Source organism: Pteropus alecto, unplaced genomic scaffold (assembly GCF_000325575.1).
Source record: "Pteropus alecto unplaced genomic scaffold, ASM32557v1 scaffold511, whole genome shotgun sequence".
NCBI classification, from domain to species: Eukaryota; Metazoa; Chordata; class Mammalia; order Chiroptera; family Pteropodidae; genus Pteropus; species Pteropus alecto.
The window spans coordinates 1,651,269-1,664,104 of NW_006431911.1; the positions used below are offsets into that span (position 1 = coordinate 1,651,269).

General features: G+C 39.4%; 1 protein-coding gene and 1 pseudogene across 1 annotated transcript in view; both read left to right on the forward strand.

Annotated features, from left to right (window-relative positions):
• MID1 (midline 1) overlaps positions 1-12,836 on the forward strand; it is a 546,989-nt gene that overhangs the window by 207,155 nt on the left and 326,998 nt on the right. The window lies entirely within an intron of this gene.
• On the forward strand, positions 8,343-9,591 carry LOC102897980 (annotated as a pseudogene).

The following is a 12,836-nucleotide window of genomic DNA, read 5'->3' on the forward strand; positions in this document are numbered from 1 at the left end:
GTATGTTTAAATGTGTTGCTCAGTGTGATGGCTTCACCCTATCTGTACTGGGAGTTGTGGTCAGTACATGTTTCACATGAATTTCTTGATAATATTACATATTTGTGGCTGAGTTATCTTTGGCTATGAACAGAGTCATAATATGGCCAATGATGGGCCACCTGGATGAGGAAAAGTGTCGCTTCCGACTTATTCATATTATTGACCTGAGATTACAATAATAGTATTACCCCAACTCATGATATCCTTACAGAAAACTTTTAAAGCCATTGATCCACTACGTGAGGTTTATTCTAGTTAAAATCAGATAGCATAATCTCTAAATTTACTTAACAGGATTTTTATAAAATGCAATCCATTGCAATATTCCAGAGTGAAGGTGACTCTCTGTCATATGGACCGAGTATATGATGCCGATGTAAAAATGTAAATATTACCAAATTGTAATTTTTTTTATTTTCCAGGTAAAATGAAATACAAATAGAAGTTCTAATATTTTCTCCCTGTTTTCCCATTGACTAACTTGCTCCCCCTCGGTAGTATATACACTACTGAGGAGATGAGGACAGAGGCCATAGGGATCGGGGCTTTTAAGAACATACAACATGAACTGCTTATCATCAAATGTCTCCTCTCCAGGGACCTCTTCCCTTAGAGTAGCTTCCCCTTTGGCACAAACACAGCCCAGCATATTACCATCAGCATAGTATTTACCCTTCTAGGAATTATGCTGCTTGTGTATATGTTGGCTCGCTTATTGATTGGTGTATTATTTCCCTCTCATCCTCCATTAGGATGTAAACACCCCAAAAATAGGTGCCCTGTCTTTCTGTACCACCCTTGTCCCTTGACCTGGAAATAAATTACCCTTTTGATTAACAGGAGTTTTATTGGTAGCTATTTACTTCACTGTCGTCAATTCAGCGACACAGCCATGATACCTTTATGGCGCCTTCTTCAAACCTTCCAATTTCCTTCTCAGTTATTAAAATGCATAATCACATATGATGGTTGGCTTGTGAACTTGGGGAAGGATTCCTAGCTTCCACCACAGAAACCAAAAAATTTTTCAAGTTCCTATCTTGTAGAAAGCCAAACCCAGAACTGCTTAAGTAAAAATTACATGTAGTCTCAAAAATGTATTTCCTCTGTATTAATTTTGAAGATGAAAAGATATAAACTATGAAATTATTTCATGGAGCTTTCCAAATCACAAAATAACATCTGAAATGTAAACGTTTATAATAATTTCTACTGAAATATTTACATGTATAAAATGGTATGTAATGGATAGGGGACTATTTTTTGAGCACTCTCTCTACATCAGTAATTTCACCCGTATTAGTAATGTCAAATTCAGAAATTAAAACCCTTTGAACTGGTTGTTTTTTATCCTCATTTAACATTTAAAAACATCAAGGCAACAGAATGTGTCTAGGGTTTTTTTATGGCTCTAGAGAAAACTAAAAATATAACATAGTTTTTATTTTCACCATTTTTCATTATTTATAACAGCAAAGGCAAACATTTCTAACAATTCATAATTAAATAATTATGTAACAGGTGTTGTAGTAGACAGAATCATGGCCCATGAAGATGTCTGCATCCTAATCTCTGGAATCTATGAGTATGTTATCTTACATGGCAAAAGAGACTTTGCAGATGTGATTTAGTTAAGCATCTTCAGATGGAAAGATGATCCTGGATTATTCCAGATTGGTTCAATGTAATTGAAGGGTCCTGTACGTGAAACAGGGAGGCAGGAGAGGCAAAGAAGGAGGCGTGAGGATGGAAGCAGTGTTAGAGTGATATGATGTGAGACTCAGCCCGCCATCGCTAGCTTCGAAACGGGAAAAGGGGCCGTGAGCCAAGGAATGCAGGCGGCCTCCAGAAGCTGGAAGGGACAACCAAACAAATTCTCCCCAGAACCTCCAGAAAGAACACAGCCTTGCTGACACCTTGTATTTAGTCGAGTGAAACCCACTTGGGACTTCTGACCTCCAGAACTGTAAAATAATAAGCTGGCTTTGTTTAAGCCACAAAATTTGTGGTAATTTGTCATAGCAGCCATGGGAAACCAACACAGCTATCTTTCTAGAATACGCACTTTTAAGAATTCATCGGTTCTTCTGTGTGGCCTTGCACATTTAGTGCATGACAAATTTTGATGCTTTCGACAATATAGTTTAGTTAGAGCTCTTGAAATCTGAGCTTTGACCACATTAGAGAGTCATTTTAAATCATACACATTGGGTAATAATGCCAAGTCTTTGTGGGTGATTGTTTCTAATTCTAAGTTCATATGCAAAAAGACACCTATTTGACACAAAATGATAGTTATAAACCATTTGAGTATTCAGTCCAAGCCTCCGATTTCTTGGAAACTGAGAAATTATACCAGACTCTGTAAGGAGCGTTTGCTCAACAAATGCTGTCGGTAACACAAAAGACACGGGTGTCCAGGTGGTGATCTTTGGACCTACAGATCTTCCCTGGTTTCAGAGTCTGATACTTGGCTACTGCCTATTCCTGTAATGGAACTGATGGTATCCTATATCCAGCATTGTTTCTCAAATAGAAGTATAAATAATAGCCTAGGAAATGTACCATTAGCTGGAACTGGAAAGAATCATAATACTTGAAGAGTGTTCGCACTCTTGGTGGACTATGATTTTCCATTAATCAAGTCAAGTGCTGCTACCCAGTCTTCACTACGGAGTACACTGGAAAGCAAGATCCACCAGTAAAATGCTTTATGAACAACCCATATGGAAACCATTGGCAATAACACATCCGGCATATGGCAAGTGAAATGTATACATATAAAAATAAGAACTGTAAACATCGCAAACTATTTTAATAGTGAAATCATATTTTTCCCACCACTACCTCCCCAACAAAAACACAGCAAAGCGTCCCCAATCCCGACCCCTCTACCATGCAAGTCTCAAGCAGAAATGTGAAGTGTGCAATAATGACAAAGCTCAGTCATTATACCAACAAGAAGCAGATGACACACTCAAATGGATTTACATAAAGAGTGATTAGTGAACTTTTTACCGAGGGTTGGACAGGGTGGAAGGACTGATGGAGGGATAGCAGAGCACCAAGAAGGGACAGGGGAAGAGAACGTTCTTTGTGGCACCAGAGTAAGCTAGAGCTGTGGAAGTGGGGTGACCTGACAGGAGCTGCGCCTGCAGCAGAATGCAACCACTGGCAGAACCACAGCAGGGAGGAAGTGGGCAGGGTAATTACCATGACCTCTTCTTCCGCCCACCCATCTGTCTATTGCCAGATCTTGGCCAAACCCAATCAAAGTGCAGCTGGTTAGTAGTGTGGATGAGACAGTCCATGGAGGTCTCTCTCGAGAACAAACTGGACAAAGAAAGGTGAGAATGGATGGAACATAGACACCGGCTAGTGAAGTTTTCCATTTCAGCAAATATTTTAATGGTTACTTACGTGAACCGTGCTGCGTGAGATTCGTGTGATGAAAGTGGTTTGGTTTACCTTACAAAATTCAGAGACAGCCAGGGGAAGACACACAAGTAAATGACAATATGATGGCAATGGTAATATGGTACAACAAGAACAGAGTATTATAGAAACAGTTAAAGGAGCAAGCTCATGCATAAGGGGTTAGCGAAGGCTTCTGAAAGGGAGTCAAGTCTAAACCAAAACATGAAGCATTCATTGGTCATCCCTAACTCTCCATGAGAGCTGTTCTAGGGGCTTCACCCATTGTAGCACATTTAACCCTTCCAAGGACACTACGAGTCTAGTTCTAACATAGATGTGACTTGCCCATCAGCACACAGCTTGAATTGGTGAATTCAGGTATCTGACTCCAGAGCTGCCTTCTTAACCATGACCCTAGAGGTAAGGAAAGATCTGGATAGCAGGGAAAGCCCAAGCTAAGGCCTTGTGAGATCACAGTGTGTTCAGAAAACTAAAATTTAATCCAGCTCATACAGAGAAGGGAAAGGAGCCGCATGAGTTAGAGAAAGAGGATTAGAGGCTGCAGATGTGAGAAGAGATCAGGCAGGACTGCATACACAATGGAGCAGTTTTGGTTTGAATCTAAGAACAATGGGAAACTTCTGGAGTGTTTTACCCAAGCAAAACAATGCCCGGATTTTCACTTTCAAAAGATCATTCTAGCTGTAGTAGAGAGAAGGTCTTGAAGTGAGTCAAGACGTGAGCTAAATAAGACAGTTTAGAGACTACTGCACAAAAACCTACTTTACAGCCCAGCACTTTCAATCCTAGAAATGAAACTTACATCCACTTAAAGTCTTGTATGTGAATGTTCATAGCAACTTTATTCAAAGTAACCCAAAAGTGAAAACAGCTCTAATATCCATCAGTGGGTAAACTGATAAACAATATATAATCTGTCCATACAATTGAATATTATTCAGCCATAGAAAAATGAAGTAGTAATTTATGCTACAACACGGATGAGCCTTGAGGACAGCTAAGTGAAAGAAGCTAATTACAAAAAGTCGCATATTTTATGGTTTCATTTATATGAAATATCTAGAAAAGGCAAATCTATTGAGAAAAAGATTAGCGGGTGGAAGCAAAGATTAACTGTAAATAGCAAAGAGGGTTCTCTGGGGTGATGGAAATGTTCTAAAACTGGATTATAGTAGTTGTAAGACTCAGTAAACTTACTAAAAACTATTGAAATGTACACATAAACAGGGCGAATCTTGTGACATGTAAATTATAACTCAATAACTTTTACCAAAACAAAACAAAACAAACAGGCTGTTGTGATAATGCAAGAGAAACAAGATGGCGGCCTGAACTAAAATAGGAGTGGTGGGAATGCAAAGTCGAGAAGTCATTGAAACCGGTAATGCCACCTCTGGTTAGGAGAGATGACTGGAAAATTTGGCACCTTGACCAAGAGGCTCTGAGAAAGGGAGTATGGCTCTTCGCTGTCCTGTTGTTGGCTCTTGGCTTTGTTGGAAGACAGAGATATTCTGGTTTGGAAGGAAGATTACCCACAAGGCAATGCCTTTAGATTGAGCAGGAGCTTTCTGCTGATGATAATGCGGAGAATTCTTACATATACCTTTTCTAGCATCAGAAGGGGATCTTTGAGAGTTAGCTCAATATTTGGACTAAACTCTAAGAAGCCACTAAGAACAAGCGCGGCACAAATGTCTATGTGGATGACTGTCATCATATATGTCCATTAACATTCCAAAACAAGAACGAAGATATCTGGGTTCTTGAGTTAATACCCTTTTGCACATCGAGTATAGTGACATTCGGTATCCCTTGAGGAACGTTTAACTGGTGAAGTCCCCTAATGTAGCTTTAGAGCCAAGAAAATGTCAATGATCTTTCTGCTTTCCCATCAAGCCACAATAAAATCCAGGCCCTGATTAGTTGTTTGGGTGACACTTAGTCTTGTTTTGATGGACTTTGGTAAAACAAGTAAGAAGATCCATCTTTCCCAGGCCCGTGAAATGCATGTAATGGTAAGAAAATTGGGTTAGACTGCGTTTCTCCTGCCAGGACGTAGAGTTCTCCGTGTAGCTCAATACCCCCTGAGGGATGTTCGAACCTTTCAGCATATGGTTAGTTAATCTCTCTTATTCTGGGTTATCAGTGGGTCAGCTGAAAGGTCAGAAGCCACAACAAGAACATGAGAAGTCTGAGTTTGGAGTTCTGCATTGTAGGATGACTTTTAAAAACTTGGGATGGAGGTGGGGGTAGTCTAGGGCAGGGTAAGAAGGGGAATTTCCTGCTCTATTTCAGTAGATTTTTCTCTGTGTTGCCTTTTCTCTTCTAAGAGTTTGAAATTATCTGCCTCTGATATAAAATTTGCTCTAGGTATGTACATCTCGGGCAGCTGGTAGGCAGATGTAACGAAGAGCTGCCCCACGGATGTGTTCTCAGCATATCGCTGATTTGGAGCCGAGACCTGGGACACTTGATTTAAAGCCAAATATTTCTTCTGGTTACAATACCTTGAGGGAGATTATCTGAACCAACAATATAAGCTAAGAATTCTGTGCAGAGAAGGATAAGTGTCAGACTCTGAAACTTGGCACGCTAATGTGGTTTTAGCTGTGAGGCTTAACCTGGGCAAGTTAGGGTGGCAAGGAGGAAGCTTTCGTATTAACGGTTGATCAATGCACCTTCTCTATAATATCACATGCTATTCCTGTACCCTTAAAAGTCATCCACGGAGCACCTGAGAAGATTCCTTGTTCACAGAAGATTTTTTTAAGTACTAATAAGCAAAATGTAATATTTCAACAGAATCGTTATTAAAGAGGACTCTAACGTCCTCCCATGGGGCATAAGGAGCAAACAAAATAAAGGGCCGGAGATGTCTACAGCTAAAAATAGAGCCGCTACAAAAGATTTTTTTAAAGTTCTACTTCGTAATGAAAATAAAGTCATGTCCTGCCTCCCTTTTACTAATAAAAATTAAGAGATGACATATTGAAGAAATAGGGCCTCGTTTCTTTCTTGTCCTTTTAGTTCTTTACAAGTCTTCAAGTCACATCGTAGAGTTTGATAATAACAAGACTTTCTTCAGCCTGGGAACTTGGGAAGCAAGTGAGCAAACTGAATTCTGTACTGGCTGATAGCACTGACTGTTGTGTAAGCTAAAATTGGATTACTGGATCGTCATTAAGAGAAAAGATTTAAGAAGCAGATGGAAGACAACCCAGATTTCTCATGCTGTGCCGAGGACCTGGCAGCTTGAAATAACATATCGTCGTTCCAAATAAACTTATTAGAGAATTACCGAGAGATAATAAGCATAGAATGTTATGTTCTGGTTTTGAGAAGACTTTGTCGACAATAGTATTTGCAAATCTAGACACAGAAACAAACTTGAGTCACAGTGAGCAAACACTCGAGAGTCACTCGGAGAGCTTTTCTTTTTGTGTAGAAGCACAATTGTTTGTATTTCTTTGTTTAAACCATCCCTGCCCACTTACTGCATGATGTTTTTGTGGAATTTCGGACTTCATTTTACTCACAGGGAGCATCGGTGGAAATATATATGTTTTGGTAGCAAATTCAGGACTTACCGCCACTTATTTCTGAGGGGAAGAGAGGTTCCTCAGTTTATTTCTGGGCTGAAATACTAGCCTTTAGCATTTGTAGCTGTTTCTCTTCAGCAATAGGTGGTTTTGGAAGCCTTAGTTTCCCCAAAGAAAAACAATGGATTCCTAGAGCACCGAAAGCAGAACACAAACATTGCTACCACTCATATGGAAAACTTAGTGAAACATGATTAAAGTCTCATTTGAATGTAGGCAAGAGAGATTGTTTATTTGGGAGATTCTATTGGGAAAGAAGATACAGATGAGCACTTAACGTTCATGAGATTTTTTGTAAATGGCTATCGATAGCAAGACAGTGAAATGCATCATGTTTAATATCTGTTCCAGTTTTAAAAGTAGCCTATATAGGAGCACATTCTTTTTGAAGTAACTCTGCCAGATCCCAAGAGAGTTAGGTGAGAATCAAACTTTAAACTTTAGTTATTCTGATGAGGGGGGAAAAAAAAAAAAACCTATCTATATGGCCAGAATTTAAACTGGATGGACGGGTGGGAATATAAATTGGTTCAGCCACCGATTTGGGGGGTGGAGGATGGGAGGAAACAGTATGAAGATGCCTCAAAAAATTAAAAATAGAGCTGCCATACAACCCAGCAGTCCCACTTCTGAGTATATATCCAAAGGAAACGAAAACAGGATTTCAAAGAGATGTCTGCATTCCCACGTTCACTGCAGCGTTATTCACAGTAGCCCAGATATGGAGACAACCTGTGTCTGACGACAGATGAATGGATAAAGAAGATCTAATTTATGTATATGTATATATACACACACACATACGATGGAATATTATTCAGCCATGAGAAAGAAAATACTCCTGTTTTCAATAGCATAGATGTACCTTGAGGGCATTATGCTTAGTGAGATAAGCCAGATGGCGAATGATAGTATATGATGGTATCGCTTATATGTGGAATCCAAAAAAGCTTGGCTTATGAAAACAGAGAGTAGAATGCTGGTTACCAGGGGCTGTGGAGTGGGGGAATTGGGGAGATGTAGTTTAAGGGCACAAACTTGCAACCGGTAGATAAATAAGTCCCGGAGATGTAACACACAGCACAATCATTATAGTCATTAATACTGTATTATAAACTACAAGGTTGCTGAGAGGCTCGATCTTAATTGTCCTCACTACAAGGAAATGATAGAGTTCCAGTCACAGAGGAGAGACCGCCACAGTTGTCACCACATCGAGTATTTCTGGCTCTTTTCTCTTCACTTTAAATTCACATGTCTTTTATGAATAATCAAAAGCAGCAAAAGCCAATGCTATGAGACCAATGTTTTAAAACCAGAAAAAGGGATGAAAAAGAAGTTGGAGCCTACACAGTTTCAAGACTGTATTATTCAAAGCTTATCTAAAACTGGTACTGATGTCGAAGCAGTAGCAGTTTCTTGATGCTTCTGAAGCAAAACTTGATTACCACCAATATGCAGAAAAGCCCTTTGACATCCTGGTGGCCAGCAGAATGCTGGCCGCAGGTGGTACGCTGGCAGATGACATGATGCGTACAGATGTCTGTGTGTTAACAGCACAAGACCTAGAAGGCATGCAAGCATTTGCTCAGGTCTTTAAAAAGTTAATCAGGCGCTACAAATACCTGGAGAAAGGTTTTGAAGATCAAGTACAAAAGCTGCAGCTGTTCTAAAAGGTTTTTCCGAGTCGGAGAGAAACAAGCTGGCTATGTGTACTGGTGTTCTTCTGGCTAATGGAACGCTTGATGCATCCGTTCTCCATAGCATTTAGAATGAGAATTTGGTTAAGGAACGGGTTTCAGCAGCTTTTGCTATGAAACTCTTTAAATCATGGGGGAATGAAAAGGATATCAGTGCAGTAGCTGCAGGTCTTTGGAAATTCGGCGTGGATAACAGACTGATGGAACTTTTTTCCTGCCAAAAAACAAAGCGTTGAACACTTCACAAAGTACTTTACGCGGGCAGGCTTGAAAGAGCTTTCAGAATACGTTTGGAATCAGCAAACCATAGGAGCTCGTAAGGAACTCCAGAAAGAACTTCAAGAACAGATGTCCCAGGGCGATCCATTTAAGGATATAATTTTGTATGTCAAGGAGGAGATGAAAAAAAGCGACAACATCGCAGAACTCATTGTCATCGGAACAGCATGGGAATAGCACCGTGACATGAGATGAAAGCGAGGAGCTTGTAGCACAGCCAGCCAGCAAGCGCTTGAAGCAATGCAGCCTTCTACTTGACGCCTTTACTATACTTAAGGTCAATCTGAGCTGACTCCCTTCCCAAAGATTCAGGACCATTGCTATGACAACATTCATTTCATGAGAGCCTTCCAGAAGATAGTGGTGCTTTTTATAAAGCCGAAGTCCTGAGTGAAGAGCCCATTCTGAAGTGGTATAAAGACACACGTGTTGCAAAGGGGAAAAGCGTCTTCCTTGGGCAAATGAAAAAGTTTGTAGAGCGGCTCAAAAATGCCAAAGAAGAATCTGAGTCTGAAGCTGAAGAACGTGACTGAATTTTGAAACTCCACCCTCGGTAAAGCAAGCAGGAGCTGTAGATAAAATGTCATGTCTCGCGTGTTCTGGTTCTCATGCATCTTGCTACCTCCCTACATCACGCATCATGTAAGGGCTTTCACGGCAAATTTTATTTTTACTATGGTTACCGGAAATGTTGAGTTTCATTTCTAAAACCGTGTTTTAAGTAGCTACAGGAGCTATAGATCTGAATCTGTTGTTTCATTAGTCTTTTCAAATATCTCCTACCTCCTGTATTGTCTACCGTCATAATGTAATTTAAAGCCTTCCATAGTGAACAGTTCACTTTTTCCCTGTGTTTTCTATATAAACAGTTTTCAAGGTATGATTTGGTTCAAAATAATTTGTTATCAACGTTCCGTTTGCAAATTAAACTGTAAGAGTATCCCAGGTCTCAAAGGCAGTGATCTGTGTGATAATTTGCTGTGCCAAAGCCCTCCTCATCGAGGAGAATGTCATGCACAATAATTGAGTTCATTAACATGGACCATTGCTCACATGATAATATTTTCTTGCATTTTTAACTCCAGATGTCCTTGAGCTCAATTCTTTGCTCTCTGGTTTTCATTCCTTAGTGAAGCCATGGAGAACAAGCTTAAAAGTGAGGTCTTCGGGAAATCGTATGTGGCAGAGGTGGTGGGAAGGAAAAAGTTGAGCTTTTTCTCATTGAGAAACTTCTGCATTTGGTTTCTGTCTCTCCAGCCAAAACAAATGGGTATTCTTTTCATACCATTTTCAACTGTACCTTAGAAATGTCTTGTCATTTAACAAATATAACGCTGGTCATACACTTAGATCGATAGGAAAAGACTCACAAAATAGTGTGAATAAAAGAAATGACTGTAAACCCAGTAAATTGTTGAAAATGTTAAGCGATCAGCATGTTCGAATCGGGACTGCAAATATAACTCCTGTCGGCTTAGAGTATTCGATATAAAGAGTGAGGTGCCGTAATAATGCTGCATTCACACTTCGCCATATAGGACCAGCTTCCTTCTCTTAGCATATTCACCAATGACTCCAGGTCTGGATTAACATAACCCTAGTTGACTTTTTTTTTTTTTTTAATGGCCACGAGCCAACTCTCTCTTCTATACAACTGATCCATTTCTTTTACTGGCTGCCTTTTAATTTTCATCTTTCTTTTCTTGCTGCCAGTCATCTATATAAGTAGTCAGGAGAAAACAAAACGTGAGCATGCTTTTCGGTGGAAAGAGTTCATGTTCAAAGTAAACACTTTGTAAGTTTTTTTGATTGGGGGGAGAAATTAGTTTGGAATAATGTCACGAGAGACTGAGTGGAAATTGCCCCTTGTCAAAGGTGTCATTTTTATGAGCCAAGAATAGGTTTTTAAAAGTTCACCTGGAGGGAATAACGTGTAGTATAATTTGAAATAAAGGTATATAGTAACCTTAGGAAGAAGAGCATTATTACGATACCATTGTGAATGAGATAAAATTGTTAAATGAATAACTTTGATAAAGTTTTCATACACAGGCAAACTCTATTCACCAGGTTTCTATATAGTGAGATGCTTTTACTTTGTAATTTGTAGTGCTCAAATGACTTTTTTTTTTTAATTAAGTCCATCCTGACGCTTAGGTCATATAGGTCATTCTTTTTTAAGTTTTCATTTTTTTTGTAAATTCCATGTTAATGCCTAGCGGTAACTGTATGAGTTCAGACGTCTCTGCTATATAAGTGTTAAATAATTGTGCTTTTCGTCCTCACGACTCCCAAACTGTGAACACCTACACAGAATTCTGACATAACAGAAACTACATGAACATTTCTACAACCAAATCATTGCTACCGCCATTCAAAGTGTACCCTTTTTTATTATATACTGTGTGTAGTGAAAGCGTGAGTAGTCTTCTAGAACTAGATTACGATCTTTGATCATAGTTTTCTTCTTCATAATGACTAAGTAGTGTTTACTTACTACGCTATTATAATAAATGGGTAAATCTCCTGTGACAGTATAAAGAAAGGGAATGCTTTCTGAAAAGACAGCAGATTTTCATTTTGAATTTTAAGTGGTAATTTTGGAACTCAGTCGCCTGTGCCAACCTATGGCCTCAGATATGTAATACTAAATACAGATGTTAAAATTGTACTTGTAATTTATGTTCGGATGACTATTAATTGATTTTCCTAACTTGGCGTCAGTTTTTAAGGATACATTTCCTCTTAGATGCCGTAATTAAATGTGTTTAGAGCTGATCATAAATTTCTTAATCTTAATTATTCTGGGAGCATTGTCCTAGAGATATTTATTACGCTGTTCTTATGAAAACTCCAAATATCAAAAATCGCCACATGATATATTGACATTGAATAATGATGGCGATGAGAGGCAATGCATGTGACCGAGAGATTTACTTCTAATTCGGTGTTTCTCAAAGCTCATTATCACCCTGCCCCAGGAAGCCTTTGTAGACTTTTCTAATAACACCCCAATAAATTTAAATATAGACTTTAAAAAATGATAATTATGTGATATGATAGAGGTGTTAGCTAATGCTGTAATGGTAGTCATATCGTACTATATAAATGTATCAAATCAACACATTTTACACCTTAGACTTATACAATGTTATATGTCAATTATATCTCAATTAAAAATAAAAAGTAAACTGGGCGGAGAGATTAGACTAGGTCATTGGTTAATTTCAGGATACCTTGTAAAGAAGAGGCCCGGCGCCGACTAAGATGGAAAGGAAGGTCAATGTCCCGAGTCCCATCCAGATAAAGATTGACAGCTGCAATCGAGTCCAGGTCATGGGGTTACAGCTCCCCACTGAAAGAGCCGCAAACATGCTCCTCATTCTTCTACACCAGTGGTTCTTAAGCGGGGCACCTGAGTCCCCCAGGTGGCGTGTGGCAATGAATGGAGACATTTCTGGTTGCCACGACCTGGGAAAAGGCAACTGGCATCTAATGGGTAGAAACCAAGGATGCTGTCAAATATCCCAAAAGGACCAAGACAGCCCCCCACAGCCACCCAAGAATGATCCACCCCAAATGTCAATAGTGATGGAGTCAAGAAACCCTGTTACACAGCCATGACCGTGAGGGGCTGTGATGTGAGGTCAGTGTAACAAAATTCTAGAAATGTTACCAAGATATTAGCTAGATCATTAAAAATCAGATCAAGACCTCATTATACTCGCTGCTCTGGACTAAATTGTGTCCCCCCACCTCCCTCCACCAAATTTATATA